The 19,202-nt window shown below is 42.3% G+C and overlaps 1 protein-coding gene across 27 annotated transcripts in view; it reads left to right on the top strand.

Moving 5' to 3' along the window:
- The first annotated feature begins 336 nt into the window (after positions 1-336).
- The window catches only part of MYT1L (myelin transcription factor 1 like), a 363,194-nt gene continuing 344,328 nt past the window's right edge, over positions 337-19,202 (top strand). For 6 of the 27 annotated variants that reach the window (XM_074331620.1, XM_074331619.1, XM_074331630.1 and 3 more), the window contains exon 1: positions 6,657-6,902. The gene's annotated coding sequence lies outside the window, so the exon portion shown is untranslated. The other 21 variants (XM_074331624.1, XM_074331629.1, XM_019752014.2 and 18 more) reach the window with 13 other exon arrangements.

Here is a 19,202-nt window from a genome sequence, read left to right as displayed (position 1 = left end):
TGGTATACCTGATTTAGCTGGAGACTTTGATTTGTGGGATTGACAACCTCATTATGCAGTGAGCTTATTATTGATATTATTCTGCTCTCGGTTGCCATGGCCACCTTGTGAGACACATTCAATTTTCTCTCTTCCATCATCATTATCTATGAGGCCATCTGTTGTGGAAAATGAATTCAGCCTCATTTGCATGACTGATAAGCAATTTTTTTTTTTATCTATTTAACAGAAGGTCATATGCCGGGGATTTGGAGCTCGTGAAAAAAAATGTGGAGAAAAAGCGTATCGAGAGGACGAGTGGGAGTGCGTGCGTTAGGGGATGTGTGTGGAAGTAAAACAGATCCCTCAGGCCCGTGAGCCTGTGCGCTGCATTTGTCATTCGTGCCCGGCGACATTTTTTTTCCCTAAGCTACTGCACACTAAACCGTGAGAGGGCTTTCCCTGCAGTCTTCTTGAAGCCCCCTGGCTTTTTCACTCATTGTTGGTGGGTGTATTTTAAATTTTTTTACTCCCTGGACTATGGGGTATCATATCAATACTCACTGAAGACAAAAAGCCACCTTTCTGCGTCTGCGTGGTAGGCACATTCCTTATCGTCCTTGCCAACCTGTGCTGGAACAGGCTTGTCTTTGCTTTATGTGTATCTGGGCAGCACAGTTACCAAAACTGAGCTCGTCTGCCTTGCGAGCGTTGTGGTCGTGTTGTGAGGTATGTGGTCTGCGTGAGGCTAATTGTGGGACTTAGCGGACAGGGTCTGTCTTTCTGTAGTTTCAGGGCTCATGCTGCATCGCCTATTGTTTGCTCCTTTTCCAAGTTATTTTTATAGCATGGCTGGTAGCTGAAATGCTCCTGGGCTAGAGAGTGTGAAAGCCACAGCAGTCCCTTTTGAAAGCAAAAGGGGTATTAGGTTGCATGCCTTCACCGTGATGTTGTTTGTAAAAACTTGCTGCATGGCTAATACTTAGACAAGATTCAGATACTGAAACAAAAACTTCCCACAGACTTTATTGGATTACTTTACATGACAAATAAAGCATACCATTCTTATAAAGGCTGGTCAAGCTTTAGATATCCTTAATATAATGTGATATTTGCCTAATGATAAGAAAGTTGATTTACATCATTTAATTTGACAAACTCGAAGATTTTTAACTATAACCTAAATGTGTGAAGTTCATCATAAGGAAACAGTATTTCATTTGTAACAGAGATATGTCTTTAAATGTGACTTAAATTAATAAACTAAAAATTCAAAATGCAAACTTTAACTTCAAGGTAAATCAGAATGAGGCAATAAATATATATGTAAATATTTGTGTGATAGTTAGCCATTCAAAATATAAAGCACTGATAGTGAATTAAATATTAATTTACTCATGACAATTTCCTATACCACTAAAACTATGTAACCTATAAAATTTAAGTTATTTAATTTCTTAGAGTAAAAATATTTTTCATAATAAGAGCTTTTTTTGTTTGTGTTTGTATTTTTTACTGGACAAAAATAACTTCCAAGACAAAAGTATTTCCTACCACCCTTACAGACATCAGGGAGTCCCTGATTGTTCAATTTTATAAAAGTTATGTAAAGGCATGTCTTCCATACAGATAAAAATGTGATTATTTTAAGAATAAAAAGTGTTTTTGACAATATTCCTTTTTGAAAAACAGTTCCATTGCATTTCTTTAAGTTTCACCTCTCAAGAACTTTGAATCCAAAGTACTGATTGTATATTACACGTGCCATTTAGTGACACAGTGTAGAAAAAAGGAACTTAATTTTTTTTCTAATTGACCTAAAGGAAAGTGTATAATTCTGTCACCTCAAGTGCAATAATTCAATTGGTTAAAATTCTTAAAATTGTACTGTAGTAATAAATTTAATTTATTAAAGTCAACAGGCCATAGTTGATATATTTGTATAATAGTTTTTTACTTAATGGCACTTTTTGAAACTCTTGCCACAGTGTCATAGACGTCACACAAGCAATAGCAACTGTTATATAATCCTTCCTTTTTTAATCAGCCATTTTAAAAATATATTTTAGCTCGACTATTAGAGAAGTAATTTCATTTTAAGTATTAATCTGACACTTAGGAAGTTCACAACAGTAAAAGCCTGATAGTTAATGAAGATTATTCACAGTTACCTCACTTTAAGCATCAGTAAGGTGATACCTGGATCTATATTATAATATGTAAAATTATGCTGTTGCTTTTTGATCAGTACATATAATCTTTAGATTTGTGAAACAAAATTGTCAACTTCTGAGAAGCCTAGGAGATAGCACAGTTGATTTTCCCCTCCCCCCTCAAAAAAAGTTAATTACCGATCTTGGTTGGCTTCTTCCTTGCCTCCCTGACATTTGACTGCTGCTAATTCACTGATTAATCTCATTAATGTGATTATAGTAGGATTTGGAGTTGGCTGCCATTGTTCTGCAGACACTGCTATTCAGCCTGAGCACTTGCCACCTCATTCAGTTTTGCTGTGATTTTTCAAAGGCTGGCTGAGTGAGCTATTGTGAGCCAGGCTGCTCTCCCTTTCCCTTTCAGCACCGGGAGCTGTCCGCTGCTGCTAGCAATTCCGTTCAGCAGTGACTGACTTCCTACTAGTTTACTGGCAATGTGAAAATGGCTCACTTTCATCACCTTAATGACTGTCCTCGCTGAGGCAGAAGTAGGAGCAGCCTTTATGGTCACAATTGGATGTTTTGAAGATGGTGGCAGAAAAGACATGCAATCTCCATATCTCTATTTTGCATATACAATTTTTACTCTACTTTCCAAATTTCCAAACATAACATGATTTAATTAAAAATACTTGGATATGTGTACTTGTGATTGAAAAAACCGTAAACACTGTGGAGACATGCTCTTCAAAAGGGAAATCTTTATGTAATGGAAATTTATGCAATTAATAAGATTTCGGTTTTGAAAAGGAGGCGGAGGATCAAGATGAACCAGTAAGGCAGAAAGTACACATGGAACATCAATTTCAACTTCTCTTGAGTTAGACTTGAATCCTCCAGCCAAACTCAGGCCAATTTCACAAATTTGTGTTAGGAGCTAAGATCAAGGATGAAGGCACAATAATTTGTGACACTGTACATGTGGTGCACGAAAGTCCCTAAAGGAGCACACAATTTCCTTTCGGGTGATAAAAGCAGGACAGCGTGATTTTAGGGAAACGGGGGTATTTTTCAAGAATGAGCCTCCTCAGTGTAGAGCTTTCATTGTTCCTGTCATATTTTCACCTAACTTATTTTTCACTCTCTTGTAAATGTTGTATTTCTCGCCTTACTGCTGAGTATGCCTAATTATTTCACTGTCTCATGTTGTATGTCTGTTTTCTATGCCAACTTTCAATCAATTAGGGAAAATAAAAATATTTTGCAACTTCAAAGCTTTTTAAAGTTTTTCTATTTGTTAAACTATACTTAAATTAAAAATTTGGAGTGAATAATCTGATTATTTGTTAATTTTCTCTTAGAAATACTTCACATGTATGATAAAAAAATGCAATCACTTTTCTGGGAAAAATTCATTTTGTGGCCTAAATAATATGTTTAAAGTCACATGTGTAAACTAGATTTCCAATTCTACCTGTAAGACAATCTAATTTGAGGGAGAGGTATTGTTTTAAAAAACATACTATATCATCTAAAATACTTGACTTATTATGCATTTTGGTAGCTGTGTTTTTAACTTCAAAAAACTTAAAATTTTATGTACTATTAAATATTTTGTGTTATGAAACCCATTCAGTGGCATAAGAGGGACTAGAGAGATGCCTTTTGGAAATGACCACCCTGCTCTGACATTGCAGTGTGGCTCTGCTGGATGTCCCCTTCTATCCATGACTGTAATTTCCAATCAATAACCAGTTTTTCAACTGCATCTAGTACTTTGCCATAAAGTCTACTTTGATGCAAAGTCTCCCCAGAGCACTGTCCAGGAAGCACATGAATGGCAGATTCGAAAAGAGAGATCTTCAGTTGTGCTAAATTCTTACCCAATTATTTTGAGTCATAATTTGATTGCAATAGTATTCTGCATTTTCTTATTTTAAGTTTCTGAAAAAGCTCTCTTCATCAGTGTTTTCTTTGGACAAAAAAACAACAACAACATGTAACATTCCTTTGAAAGCAGCAATAGAGGATAAACTCGAACAAAAACTTGAATATGATTAGCACATTTTTCACTGAGTTAAGTTTCATCACACTGTAATCTTCACCACAACACTCGACCTACATTAGTCTACAGCCAAATTACACGAAAGAGAAAAGATATGACAAGCTTAAGGAATATATATATATATATATATATATATATATATATATATATTATGTATAAATATATGTAATATGATATATTTATAAATATATATATTTAATTATTTTAAATTTCATTTTGAAATGGTGGGGGGTAAATCACATCCAGATATCATGTGTGGCTGATATTAAAAATTAAATATTTTAAATTGGCGTACCCCACAAATTAGAAATATTGCCTATAATGACCATAAATTGTATAAGGCATAATGCTAAATACTCTATTTTTTAGTAATTTATTGTATGGTCTTTCTGATACCAGATGATTTTAAGGTAGCAGCTATGCATTCTTCCATCAAATAGTCTGTGTCAATGCAACATGGTTTCAGTTTGAAGTGTGCTTTGTGCCCTCCCTCCCTCCCTCCCTTCTTCCTCTCTCCCTCCCTCTCTTCTTCCCTTTCTCCCTGCCTCCCTCCCTCCTCTCTCCTTCCTCCCTCGCTCCCTGCCTGTCTCTTCAGTCCTCTCGCTTTAACTCTGTTGTTTGTCCCTTTTCGCCTCCCTCCTCTCCGTGTCCCTCACACCTGCATTGTTCAGCACACACGATGAGTTTTCTGTGCCTGTTTTCACAATGATGCTGTTTTAAGCTTTGACATCATAATGAGGCCTCAGGGTGACTGTGGAGGTAATCGGAGATGGCAGGGAAAATGTAAGCCAGGCGTTATAAAACTAGAAAGAATGCACAAATGCTTATTTATTATGTGAGCAACTACTGAGAAGCACTGCTAGATTGGGCTGTTCTGTTAGAAATTTTTCGTAAAATGTATCTCTTTAAAGAAAATCCCTACTCCCCACGTGGCAATTATTGGAGAAGTTGGGAGGGAGAGGAAAATCTTTTGGTTTAAGTGTAAGGGGTATTGTGCTGTGAGAAGATGGAATGGTACAGAACAGTCTCTGAGAGTGTTGCTGCTCTCAGACCGCAGTGACAGCCAGCAGAGCTGGATGAGAAGGGATTGTCACCTCTGTAGTAACCAGGATGTCTGGTCTCGGCACGTCAGGCAAGAGTCTCGGGATTTGGAGGAACCACCTCTGAAAGCCAGAGGAAGGCGTCCCTGGTGACAGGGGACTCCCGTGCTGTTGCCCCCACGGACAGCACAGCCAATGTTCTGTGCTGTGGAGAGGCCGCAGTGGTTTGTCACCGCTGCTGCTCTGCCCGAGGCTCAGCCTGGACACAGGGGGCTGACAGAGTGACGCCTCTGGAGCATGGGGACGAATGGAGTGGCAGTGTGTGGGGAGAGGTGATCAACACGTGCGAGGGTTTCTGCGTGGCAGGAATAGCCCTGCATGTGTGCAGGGACAGACTGCGGAACTGGTGGCCTGACGGCCACCTCGTCATCCACATAAAGGTACCTCTTCCTTTTCTTTAAATGTTGCATGGGATTTCTCTGGTTGTTGCCATTTCTGTCTTCCAAATGATTTCACCTGACCTCTTGAGTACTTCAACACATAGTTGTTTCCTTGACTACCTGTCTTCAGCTCTTATTTGATGACAAATTATAGCACTTCTTAAAATTGCGTGGTTTGGTGTCCAGATGAGCCAGCACTGGACTGTCTCCCACAGAGCTCCTGCTTCGGTGTAACGTCACTGTGGGCACCGATGTGTCTGCGTGCCGCCTGGAGTTGTTATTAAACAGGAGTCTGTGTATTCGAGGCTCGTGTCCAGGGGGAGGGGTGGGAGGTGCTAAGTAGCCTGTATGATTTCATGTGGTCGTTCATGGTGGTGAGTGTTATAAGAGAGAGGTTTGCAGAGTGCGAGGTGTAGTTACCATGGGAGTAAAACAGTCATTGCTTGCCTCAAGAAGCCATTTATAAAATTGGCACTTCTTTTTAACCGGAAAAACGCTAATGAAAGTCCTAGATCTATGTTGCCTTTTGTATTTTTGAAATCTAATTTGGTCTTGCCTGTTGAGAGAAAACTTTCTGATATTTTTTTCTCCAAACAATACTAAAAGGTTGATAATGCTTTAACTTTCTTAGAGAAATAGTTCTATGTCTTTTGTTTTAAAAGAAAATGAGACAAGAAGCTCATAGGGAAGCAGAACAGACTTTAAGAGTCAGCTGGCGTTAACTCTTGGGTAACTGCTCTCCTCTTGGAAAAGTGGCTGGGCGCCTTTTGGAACCTCTTTTTGTTTTGTTCCGGAGCTAAGCAGTAGTACCAGGGAAAACGCTGCAGGTGCAGCTGACTGTGAGGTTTCTTTGGCCGGGGAATGACTTTACCACAGCGTCAGGGATGGGGGTATTTTTAGACATGCTGCCTGGCCGGTAGCTGTTAGCAGCCTGCCTTTGGCATTTCTCATTCTCATCTATTACATTAAATACGGCACTGCACATGATACACATTGAGCTGTAGAGGTTTAGGGGCCTGTGGTACAATGTAAGAATCATACAGCATGCATCCCCACTCCTGCCTGACGGGGCTGCAAGCCTACTAGACAGGAGGGTTAGAAATTGCCGGTGGAATCCACAGCTCTACCTTGGAAAAGATCTAGCTCAGCGACGAAGCCCCCCCAGACTAGGATTCGGGGATATGGATGTGTTTTGTAGAGCTTAAAGGATGCAGCCTGAGACAGGGTAAGTCAGCCGTGTGCTACTGGTGTCTTTCTGCAGCGACGTGGTCTCCCAGGGAGCCCTGCCTGCTGCACGCGGGGCGGCGGGCGCACAGCCCACCTCGGCGGCTGCCTGTCAGTGAAGGCTCCTCTGTCTCCAGCACGCATGCCCATCTTCCCTGTCGTTTAGTGGTGTCAACTTATTAATTTCCATCCTCGACTTCGGGCCTGTTAGTTTCCTGTCGGAAAGCATTATTACTTTTGTCCATGTGGCAAAATAATTAGCATACAGATGAGAAGTGGCCCGGTGTCTGAGCGCCAGTAGAGAGAAGATGTGCCCTGGGAAGTTGATTGGATGAATGGAGAACAAATGGTGGGCGTTGGAAAGCACCAGAAGAGTTTTGTGGTCGTGGAGCAGGTTGGAGCATTTCCTGGGTGAGTCCCCAAGATGGAAGGCAGGGTGGCTGCTGGGGGAAGGACGGCTGCCGGGAGCTGGCCCAGCTGAGCCAGCCGGCTGCAGCCTCCCGCACTTCACACCCACGACTTTGTTTTGCTGTTGCCACCAGATAAATGTGTCCCGTTCCTCTTGTTGTTCCCGAAGCCTTAGCTCCACTCCTTAAAGTGCAGCAAAGTTCCACTCCGAATGGTCAGTAACAAAAGAATAGTCGTCTGCTGCTGGTTTGGGGCAGTGCTTCATCCATCTTCCTGCGCCGGTGTCTGAAGGGGAAATGAACTGTTTAGAGATGATTGTTTTCAGAAATTTACAGCAGCCATTATTCACTGTGTTTAATTAATATTTTCTGGAGCAGTGTATCCAGACCAGTAAAATTAGCAAGTGTTGTTTCAATGAAAGACCAGACATAATTAGTTTTGACTGGTATATATTTTTCCTAGCTGGAGGAAGATTTTGGCTGATTTAACCAGCAACTTACAAGAGATTATGAAAATTGAACTGACGTTCCCATTGATCTGTAGGACCCCAGATAGGAAATATAAAAATGAGCACAAGCTCAGGTACTGTCAGTTCATGTCAGAAAAATGGAGACTATTTTGTACAAATCAGTCCCCTGAGTTGGAAAGTAAGTATAAAGCCTGCTGGAATGCTAATTTTCTATTGTCATCAGTGATACACATTTCTTATATAATTCTGTGACTGTACTAGTGCAATATGGGTTATTTAATATTTAGTTAATATACTTCCATCTCAGGGAATTCACTGATAAATAAATCTATCCTGGTCTCGTAATTCCTACTCTCCTTAAAAGGTGAGGGTTTCATTTTAACTGACCTAATTATTTCATCTGCTTTTAAGGTAGAACTCAAATATAAATTATTATTCTCTAATACAGTTTATAGTCTCCTGAATATTTTAGGTCACTTAATGATTTTGGTGGACTTTTATTTTTAGGCTTTTTAAAGAGTTGGTTTACTTTAGCTGTTGGCTTTACACAATGACAGTGAATATTTGACAGAAAACACAACTTTGGAGGGTCATTTCTTCTGTTTGTAAAAAAACTAGGCCTTTCCACAAAAGGAAAAAAAGAAAACAAAACAAAAGAAAGAAACCTACCTTCAATAGACCTAAATCTCAAACACAAGATATTGGAAAACATATTAATCCTTCATATGAAGCTTTTGACACTTTAGTTTTGATAATTTCCCCCCTCATATTTCAAGTTTCTGAGCACTCACACTGAGCTTTTTTTCTTTTTTGCACAATAGGTGAATTCTTTATTTTTATATCAGTGCCTATATGTACATATATATAGCCAATTTTATTTTATTTTAAAATTTGCTGGTAAACTAGAATAAGAAAACAATTGAGATTTTTTTAACCCAAACAATATTAAGTACCAAAATATTCTCAAAGAGATTCACGAGCTGTACCGAGAGACAAGTAATATTGCCATGAGTTTTCCGTTACTGTCTTTCATTTCAGAGTTGAGCCAAGCTTTCTAAGATTAAAATAACTCCTCTTAGTTTTCTGGTGGGTCATAACTTTCTCGGGACAAAATATCAGCGCTGTTTTAGCCTCACTGCGAGGCTACAAGAGGAGGGAACACTGGTCTGTTACCTACCACAGGCTCTCTTTGTGCCTGGCTGCCTCTCAGAGGTATAGCCCAGCTTATTTTTTAAGGGCCAAAATTATGTCACATTAGTTTCCACTTGACAGAGTTACTTTATGCCACTATCTGTCACATTAGCTCTCAGGCACTATTGAGTTGAGAAGGGGTTGCTTTCAAAGACAATGAAAGTTCCCAGAGTTACAAATATGGTGATGTCTACCTGACTGAAAATATGATTTCTAAGGGAATTTCATTCTTTTTTTTTTTTCTTTTTTTTTTTTTTTTTTTTTTAGGTTGAGCTCTAAGGTTCAAGCTCAACTTGGGAAAGGAAAATAAAGCAGACTTTCATAGCAAATTTTTGTAGGCAATCAGTGAGATGCCAAAGTATCGTCTGAAATCAGGCACTGTTCGGTTTCACTGGGGAAGGGCAGTGGGCAGACGGGAAGCTTCCATTTCAGGAAGGTCTGTGTGCCATGGTGTGTCATTCCTCAGCAGACTGCCCGCTGATTGTGAATGAAGATGGGTGTAAACATTTGTCTTTCCAAAGGTCACTTGAACTTGTTTCTTTAAAATGCTGTACTATGATGTATTTTTGCGCTATTGGGAGGACTACAATTAATGTCTCCAAAGGTTTTGTGAGTGCATGTATACATGTGTTTTTAAGATGCCAAGTGAAAGTGTTGTGTGTGAGCTGACGATGTTTCAGCCATTGGCTTAATATGTGTAGCATGTAAACCTGCCTTTGCTACATTTGTGCACTCATTAATATCGTTGAAAGGAACTTCATGACTCAATATTACATACTGACTGCTCTGACTAAAGTCTGATTGCTTAGCTAGTGCACTCAAATTGTTTTAAAGAAAATTACCTCAAGATTATTGGACATATGCTTGAGATATTTTTAAGTGTGGAATGTCAGTCTTAGGTCTCCAAATCAGACAACTCGTGGATTTGTGAGTTATGGGGGAGGGGGCTCTTTTTAGCACATGACAGAGATTTTCAGTAGGGGGCTTCTAGCTGAAACCCTGTGTTGGGTAGGGTCTTCATGCTGTTATCTCAGCCTAGACTCAGTGTGTTTTAAGGGCACCCGACAGAACCGTTTGTTGAGAGTCAGCCTTACCTCTTGATTCCAGAGGCGACCAGGTCACTCAACCCTGAAACTGGCAGACAGATTTTAGGGACTGGCTTTACGTCTGTCCCTGTCTCCCCACCCTGGTACGTGTATCCCACCAGCCTATGCCATCTGAACAGAAGCTGGGAGCACAGAGCACTGTCGCCATGGAACAATGCTAGCCAGACTGGCTGTGGAAATAATCGAGTCTGCATGGCACCCCATAGAGAGCCATCAAATCAGGTCTGCTCTGGAGCTGTCTGCTAGGTTGTGAACACTCAGAAGTCGATGCTACATCTGCCAGTGGGCCCTCTGGTTCCCTGAAACGCCCGCCTGCCTGATGCGTGTGGGCAAGAGCTTTTCAGAAACCAGTTTCCTTCAGGATAAATTTAATACATCTTGAGGGCCGGGCGCAAGCAAATTGATTCTATCTGCACCAGGAAAAGTCATAAACAGCTGTAAGAGCACAGATTCTCAACAAGCCCAGGATTAGGGGATGCAATTTTGTGAAATACCCCAAGCCTATTCCCTTCATACCTCATGCCAGCGTGGCATTTTTTAAATTAGGAAGTTGATTAAAAAGGGATGGAAGACCACGGATGTGTGGTCCTTTGGCATCCACCCAGCTGTTTTTTCGTCTGGTCAGGAAAGTATGGCTCATCACCAGTTGCAGGAAAGGGGGAATCATTACAAGGCTAAAGGGCAGCACGGATGAAATTATCCTGGGGCACGTGCACGTGGCCGTGGTGGCAGCTCCATCCAGATGACCTGGCTTCCTGCATAAAGCACATCGCCTGCACTCTGGCCGTGTAGGGCCACTGGATGTATGAGGTTGTGCTGTGCTTCTTCCTCGGTGGTCAGTGTGATAGGTAATAGCTGTTTACATTTTCTGGATTTGGATCTGGGTTTGGCCTCAGGTCCGGTAGTTGGGAGCGAATGGTGGTACTTGCCAGAATAGGGCTGTGCAGTTTATCTTCAAGAGTAACTGGTTTTGTTCTTGCTTTTTATTTTTTCTGAAGGGAAATTCCTTTCTTCACTGGCTCTTTTCAGGGCGTGGAGTATATTAGCAGAGGGATATCACTGTAGGCCTCATTGTAGTGTTGCTGTGGCCAGTGTCATGTTAGAAACTTAACCCTGCCCACCCTCACGTGCCATGAGCACTTCCCCAAGCCTACCGTACCGAAGAAGCTTCGACCACTGCGGGTCCGGGACCACTCAGGGTTCAAGATCAGGGGCATGCCTCCTCCGTGGGCATCTCAGCTGCTGCGTTGTGATTCTCTCTTTTGTTCTCCTACCCTGGGATCCTACTTGCAGATTTATTAATTATGTTTGGATTGTGCCTTTTAGAAGAGTTTGGTAACAGCTTGGCTGGAGGCAGTAACAGTGACAGGAAGCCCAGGGGCGCCCCTCACCATCTTCTCTTAGAATAAAAAATATCAAAGTCAGTAACGAAAATTAAAGGCATGGCTTCCTAAACTCAGCGCTCCTCCACTCGTAGCATGTTAAGTGGACATGTCACAGAGCGTGCATGCCCTGAGCACCTGCAGTGTGCAGGGCCAAACGACACAGAACTGACAACAATTTTTGACCCACAATGAGTCAGGATGTATATATATCCACATATAATCACTATATATGTACATATAATCTATAAATAAATACATATGTAATATAGTTAATATTTTAGATGTTATACACATATAACGTGTTATGTTATATATATTCATGGATTGTATATAAGTATATATTTATTTTAAAATATATATTTATTTCTGATAAAGGGCACTGACAAATTCCTCTAGACCTACTTGTCCTCGCATACATTTGGAAATAGATTAAACTATTTCTGACTTCATATGAGTAGTGTAAACATCGAGGTCCCTTTCTTGAGTGATTAATACTGTGGGGATCCAGGTGATCATTCTGAAAGTTAGCTCTTAATTACATGGCATTATATACTCATATTTCTCCAATTAATGAAATATATGATTTGTGTTTATCACCTTCTTACAGAACCTAGAGCTGAAGTTTCCAACTTTTGAGGCTTCTGATAGTGGCCCCTCATTCATTCATGGTTTCTGTACGTACACGTTTGCCGTCCCCTTATGCATTTGCAACTGAAACAAGGCTGTGTACCCGAGAATGCATGAAACAGTAAACAAAACGTTACTATGAGGAAGGAGTGTTAGTAAATGTCAGGTGTCTGTTTTGCAATTTCTGGAAATTTCAAAGCTGTTGATCCCGGAGAGACCCACAACAGAACATTTGAGGACGACATGGCTAAGCCTTCGATCGATCCTAGGAGCCAGCCTCCCAAGCAAACAGGAAGAAGCCCTGGGTCCCACTCACCCCCTCTGACTGCTCTGTGACATCAGCAGCTGCCCTCGATGCAGGCAGCTAACAGGGGCGGCCACAGCATTATCCACAGACTCACCATTGGCTGGGGCCCATCAGAGGAAAGAGGAGAGGAGAATTCAGACTAGAAACTGCTCATGCATTTCACACTATCCTGATGCCTCTGCCACATTTCCATGGAGTCAGACCTGCCTGAACAGACATAACTATTTAGAACTAAGAATTTTGCAACTAAATCCTGTAAAAGTTAGATCATAATTAGCATTTTATATTCTCTCGGTGTCTGGAAATTTAAGTAGTTCAGGCATCAAAAAGCTGCCTGTCTTTGCTTAACAATGAAAGTCTGAGGTTTCATAAAGTAAAAAGTGCTGGTTGATACTAGGTACTTGTATAAAAAAGGAAAGAAAACCTTAACAGTTTGCTCAGATAAATTTCAGACAAATTTAATATTTTGTGTTCTTTGGTTCATATGGCACATTTGGTATTGAATCAATCTTGGAATTTTCCATGGCATTTGTATTTTGAATCTACCAATATCTTTTATGGTTCCTTTCATCGCCCTGAGAACAAGAATGGTCCAAATGTTTTCCTTTTTTTTTTTTTTTTTTGTAGCTAATGTGCTGTTACTGGGTTTTTGTTAGCTCAAAAACAATCCTTTTCCCTAAGAGACCTACATCCACAGTACAAGCCAAGAAATTCTGTGTCTGTCCTTGAGGGATACGTTAACACACCTGTTTACAGTTAGGCTCTGCCACCTGTTCATCTAGTTTTAAACTTAATGATCAAAACAGTATCTGACCCAAGGGGTCAGATGGGGAAGACCACAAAACGTGTGAGGTTCCAGGTAACTTCTCATTTTTAATATGTAACATTTCATGGATGTTACACTTTGAATAAGTTGGAAAATACTCAACCTGGGGTAAACACTCCAAGTCGTGGATCTCACCACCCACCCAGAACATCATGAGGAGAAGTGCAGCCAGTGATATTTTCTGTTTGGTGCTTTACGCATTCAAAAGCCAGCACATGCTGACGGAGTCATTCGTTTTAGCTTCAGAGTCTTACTGAGGTCTTAGGGAGGCTGACTGGGCCCTGGGCAGTAGGAAATGGGTGATGTGGGCAGTGCAGCACCTCCACACCTCGGCCTGTCTCCTGCCCTTCCTCCCACGTCAGTGCCCCTGGCCGGGGGACGTGCCCACATGGCCCCACTGACTCCCTTTACAGCCTGCATTCGCTTTCCTGCTCGTGCCTGCTCCTGAGTGCTCAGTTATGCAGGACAAGACCGGAACAGCATGCTGAGTCCTTTTGCTGACTTGGGGGGCTCTTCCAGAGCCAGAAACACTGCCTGGTTTGCTTACGTCAGATACGCGGCACGTGAGCTGTGGTTTCCGAGTAACCCCTCGCATGTTAGAAATGACGACTGCTGGGCGCCAGCTCTTTCTTGTCAACCTCCGAAGGGGGTTTTCACGTAATAGTGCACATTTTAGTCATCTTCTCCTTGTTTCGGTCTGTTTCATTTATTCTTCATCCACAGCTAACAGACAGTGCCAGGGCACCCACGTGAAAGTGTTCTGGGTGGAAGGGTGCTCATCTTCACTCAGCTCGCCTTACAATTGGGGCGTGACTGAGGGAGCCACCTCAGCTCTCCGTGTCTCAGGGTCCCGGCTTGATTGAGGGACCGAGCTCCATAATTTCTCCTCCTGGTTCTCACGTTAGATGACTCTGTGCCTGCCATTCCATGGAGCCCTGCCCTGCACAGCTGTTACTGTGCACTGGTGGGGCTCCATGCTGTGGGCAGTGCCCTCCCTGCTGGGGGCTCTTTGTTTGGGGTTGTTCTGCAGAGAAGAGCGGGAGGCAGGCCTGACACCAACAGCCTGCAGAATTTAGAGGAGGTGCTACTTTTGATTATGGGTCTAATCCAGTATCTCTAAGGGCAACTGAAGTGACAAGGAATTCATCTAATCCAAGGTTTCTTGGTCACCTAGTTGTGTGAAACTAACGTGTAGCCGAAAAGTAACTTTCCCTTAAACTCTTTTCTCTTTTGATTTTATCAATTTTGTGACTCTCGTTTTAGTTTACTTTAGGCAAATATTCTATTATGGCAACTACAGTGGGTGAGTTATCCTGTAGAATTCACAAAACTCTGTGTGCTGTGATGGCTCTAGTACGGCTGCTTCGTTTGTCGACTCAGTCTGATTATAGCAGATCTTCTCAACCACCATGAAGGAGGCAGATGGAGTGTATGTAACTGGTATCAGTAAGCTTGATGCTTAAAGAAATAGCCCCACTGGCTTTGTTTCACCTTCTCTTCAGGAAGCAGTCTTTAGATAGTAATAACAGCCAGGCTCTGAAACATTAATAGAAAGTTCTAGTGGATAAAATTTTTAGTAGTTAAAATCCATTATGCAATGCATGTTCCACTTCTGGTATAAAAGCACCCAAAATGACAAACAAGATCGCGTGGGTACAAATAACCACCGAGTTTTTTCCACACTAACCAGTGGTACGTGCTCTTCTTCATTTCAAAAGGGCGAAGTGAATACTGTCCTCAAATTATCCCCGTAGAGAAGAATGTTAGCCCATCGTGTGGAAGGGAAGTAAGACAGAGAAGTCAAGTCCACGGGTGAGGTTGGGCATCTCTCTGTGAACACCTGAGACACAGGCTTCTCACCTGAGTCCCAGAGGCCTTTCCAGGTTGCTGGTGGCAAGGATGCACCTTTGGGAAAATGTAAATGAAGATGTGTTATTTCATAAAACAATCAACTCTTTGAAGAGCTCAAAATGCCAAACGTGAAACTTTTAGGTACTGGGAAGTGCTTTCACAGCAAAAGCAGTGGAGAGGGGTGATAAGAGAAAGGTAACAGTGTGCACCCACCGGGGTAATGGGAAGACAGAAATGAAAGAGTGAAAAGTGCAGGGAAAAGATGAAAAAGAGAGGACACTCACAGACAATAAAAGATACGAGTACACTTAAGACATTCAATTTGGCTATTTCTAATTCTAATTGAAAATGGGTTGTAAAGATGGACCAGTTTGTAAAATCCTACTTTTGGAAGATCAAAAGTTCGGTAACATTAAGTGACAAGTATCCTCATTCTCTTTTATACAAACTACTTATATATTATATTAAGAAACCAATGAGGGTAGACTGTCAGGATAACACCATGATAGCAAAAATAGTAACACACAATACCTAGTTAACAAACACACTACATTGAGGGCATTACTCACGGATTGTATCCTGTAAAGCCCACAGGAATTTATAGGACTGAAGGTACTTTTATTATCTCCATCATCACAAGAAGACAAAGCAGCCTGCCTGCTGAAGATATATAGGTCATTGAAGATGTAGCGTGCTGTCTAAGAAAACCAGCCCCCCAAATGAAAGTTATTGAGTGAGAATGAAATTGGTGACGCTCCGTGTCTAAAATTTGGTGCTTGCTTTGGTTGATGACTACGGTTGTTAAGATGACCCAGCACTTTACGTATGGAATGTCTGTGGGAAAAGTGTTCAGCTGGGTGTGACACACCCCCCTTGCCTGTAGGAACTGAAAATCTAGTTGTGAACATGGGAATGTACGAAGCAACAAACAAATGAAAAGATCTCGTGGGCAGTCAAGGCACCAGAAAAAGCATTGTGTGTTCTTGGGTGGTTGCCTGCTCTCATCGTGCAGAGTATGTGTGATAAGAATACGAAGGGACGTGTGGTTCCTATAGGGCAGGAGGCCATTGGAAGCAGGTACGATCTGACCTATCCTTGAAAATTAGTTAATTCAGACATGTGAGGAGAAAGAGAAGGCACTCTATATTAATATAACCATAGTAAGTGTTACATTAGTAAGTAAATAACGTGATGTTCTGAATCGTCATTATCAAGTGACATTTGACAGTATGGGATTGCTTATTCTGTCGCCCATGGCCTGTGCACAACTTCTAGTGGCCTCTGGGGACTTGTGCATGTAGATAGGTGGGTAGTGGTTCCATTTTGGAAACTATTAACAGTTTGCTTTTAAAAGAGTTTTCCAAAATACATGTCATTTCCTTTTATGATCTAATGATGACAATCTAGGGTTATAGTGTTATTATGGGATGATTCACACAAATATTAAAGACATTTACTCTTGTGGTATTCAACAATAATTTCATAAGAGTTCGCATGAAACAGTTTAAAATATGTAAGAAAATAATAGGAACAGGCATTTCTTCTTTGCTCTGGAAATCTTTACATGCCAGTAGCAGATTGTCTTTTTTTTTCCCCAGAGAGAGGGGTATTAGAGAGCTAAACATATGATGAGCTCTGTGACCCAGAGGGGGCTGAGCCCAAGCATGTTTATGAAATTCTGTATGATGATAAATCAGCCACTCAGTTCCGGCTTCATTATGGCTCTGCAATGCATAATAGCTCACCCTTCTATGTAAGATCGAGTTTAAACGTGGCTCAGAGAATGTACACTCTCTCTAAAAGTAAAAATACAAATACTACTTCTCATTTATTTTGTTCAAAACTGTGTTAAGAACCCATACCCCTCTGTCCTTCCACGGCAGTAAACGCGTCTTCCCCGTTCCACAGGTCGCTGTGAGACCTGCTGTGATGTCTGTTAGGGTCTTTTCCCACATTGGCTCTTAGAGGAAAGAAGTCCAGCCTTCCAGCTTCTCACACAATTCCTAACTTGCCCCCCAAATTTATTTTAAACAAATTTATAAACCTAAAACATGCTTACATCAGCCTTATTCTGAATGTCAGATTTTTTTTGTCTGCTTTCAGATCCCACTGAAATTAGCTCGGCATTATTTCTGCCGAGCTACAGGCCCTCCCCAGAGAGTTCACGCTGACGTGACTGCTGTAAGCGTCTCCCAGCAGTGAAGACAGCTAGTGCAGCCAAGGCCATGTGCAAATGGCCTGCGAGCCATCGACGGCACTTGATTTCCAGTTTCATTTCCGTATCAACTGAGATTTTTGGAAAATAATGTGCTGAGTTTTATCAGTTTTGTTTTTTATACAAATATTGTTGCTGTGCCAAAGACAATGATTAAAAAAACTACTACTCCCTCACCTTTTCTTCATTGCTGTGTTGAAGACGGCAAAAGTAGACTATAAACCCTTCGTACGTGTCTGCCCTGAAAGTAATTATGTATAAGTAATGCATCATTATTTATGATTATATTTTACTGACGTAAAAATATAAGTAATTTCTCAAGTTAAGTTCCAAGTTTATTACTAATCCATTCTTTCGTTTTTCTTCTCAATGCCCCAGCCACCACCATGTGTTTCCTCTGGTTCATTCATTCTTTGCAAACAATGGCCCCTCCACCATTAGCTAATGCACCAAGTAGTGCAGAATGCTCTTCTCTCTCTGCCACTCTTCTCATCGCCTCTCCTTCCTCTCAGCCTGCTGTGACCGCAGGTTCCCCTTACCCCACTTCGCAGTGTCCCACACGTCCTGCCAAGCCTTCCACGGAGCTTGGGTGAAATGCCCTTGACACAACGAACACGTTTCCTTCTGTCCTTGGCTAACAGAATACAGGCTTTGTCTCTATCACTACAGGATCTAAAAATAGGAAGAATGGGTAATGGGATGAAACTATCAAAAAGCTACTGATAGTGAAAATCCTTACTAGGCCTCAGAAGAGCTACAATCCTGGGGGAAGGAAGAGGGGGGAGACCAGGCTGTTGTTCTAGTTCTCAGTGTCAAGGAGAGGAAGCAACCCAGTCAGAAAGCAAAGACAGAAGCAGGGGAAAGTGAACAGTCTGGATCCAAACAAAAGTGGGAGCAGGCCTTCCAAAACCCGGTGGGTCAGGCGGCATCTCCGGCAGTGCTTGGCTCTTGCAGAGCCGCTCACTGCCGTCAGTACATCAGCTTGTTTCCACGCACGCACTTGGATCCTACAGTCCTGTGCTTGCATGCCATTAGTCACACACATCGCAGGCTCAGACATGGGCTCACCTGAGGGCTTCACTGCTGCCTGGAGATGCGGCTGGAGCAAACCCATTCACCACTGACACTGCTGCACACGGCATTTTGGAGGTTCAGAAAGGCTCACTGGGTTAAGTGATCGCAGAGAGGCCAGCCTTTTCAGGAGAGTGTGTCTGCTCTCCAGTCCTACAGCACGGCACCTTAAAGGAGCTGTCAACACCTGCAGCTTGGGAGACACACCCCGTGTGTTTAATTGCACTGGACTTCTTCTGATGGGGACACGGGGCTTATGCTTCCCCATTGGTGCTGCTCCCTGTCCAGGAGACAGAACTGGCCGGAGTGGGGGCCTCTGAGCACACACCACTCCAGAGCCTCGACTCACTCTGACTGCAGCCAGAGGGCGGCCTCCCTGGCTGTGTGACCCAGCAGTCTTGACCTCACTGTCCAGGTCGTACCGTCTGGGGCTTCGTCTACACAGAGGAAGGCATTTCCAGGGCTCTCACTTAGACTCACCTGACATCAGCTTCGTCGTGCGTGTCACACCGTGCGAGCCCTTTCCATGTCACGTAAGGAGGGTGCTTATTGGGTGAGGCAGACCAGTGACAGGATCCAGGCGACTCGGCCACGTCCTTGTCTGGACACATCAATACAGGTTGAACACGAGCTTGTGTGTGATGTGACTGCAGTGTGTAGATGTGTTGGTGCTCACAGCCCGTCAGCGGGGGTTTGTGCCGCCAGCTGCCTCTTCTGATTCTTGTGAGATCTTGGCTGTGAAAACCTTAAGTTCCTCACTTCTCGTCTATGGTCTTGAAATCAGATCCTACCAGCCCACGTTCAGATCGGGGGTCTGGAGATACCGAAAGTGACAGCTGAGCGCG

Source organism: Rhinolophus sinicus, linkage group LG05, assembly GCF_036562045.2.
Source record: "Rhinolophus sinicus isolate RSC01 linkage group LG05, ASM3656204v1, whole genome shotgun sequence".
NCBI lineage: Eukaryota > Metazoa > Chordata > Mammalia > Chiroptera > Rhinolophidae > Rhinolophus > Rhinolophus sinicus.
This window is presented reverse-complemented; position numbering and strand designations above follow the sequence as displayed.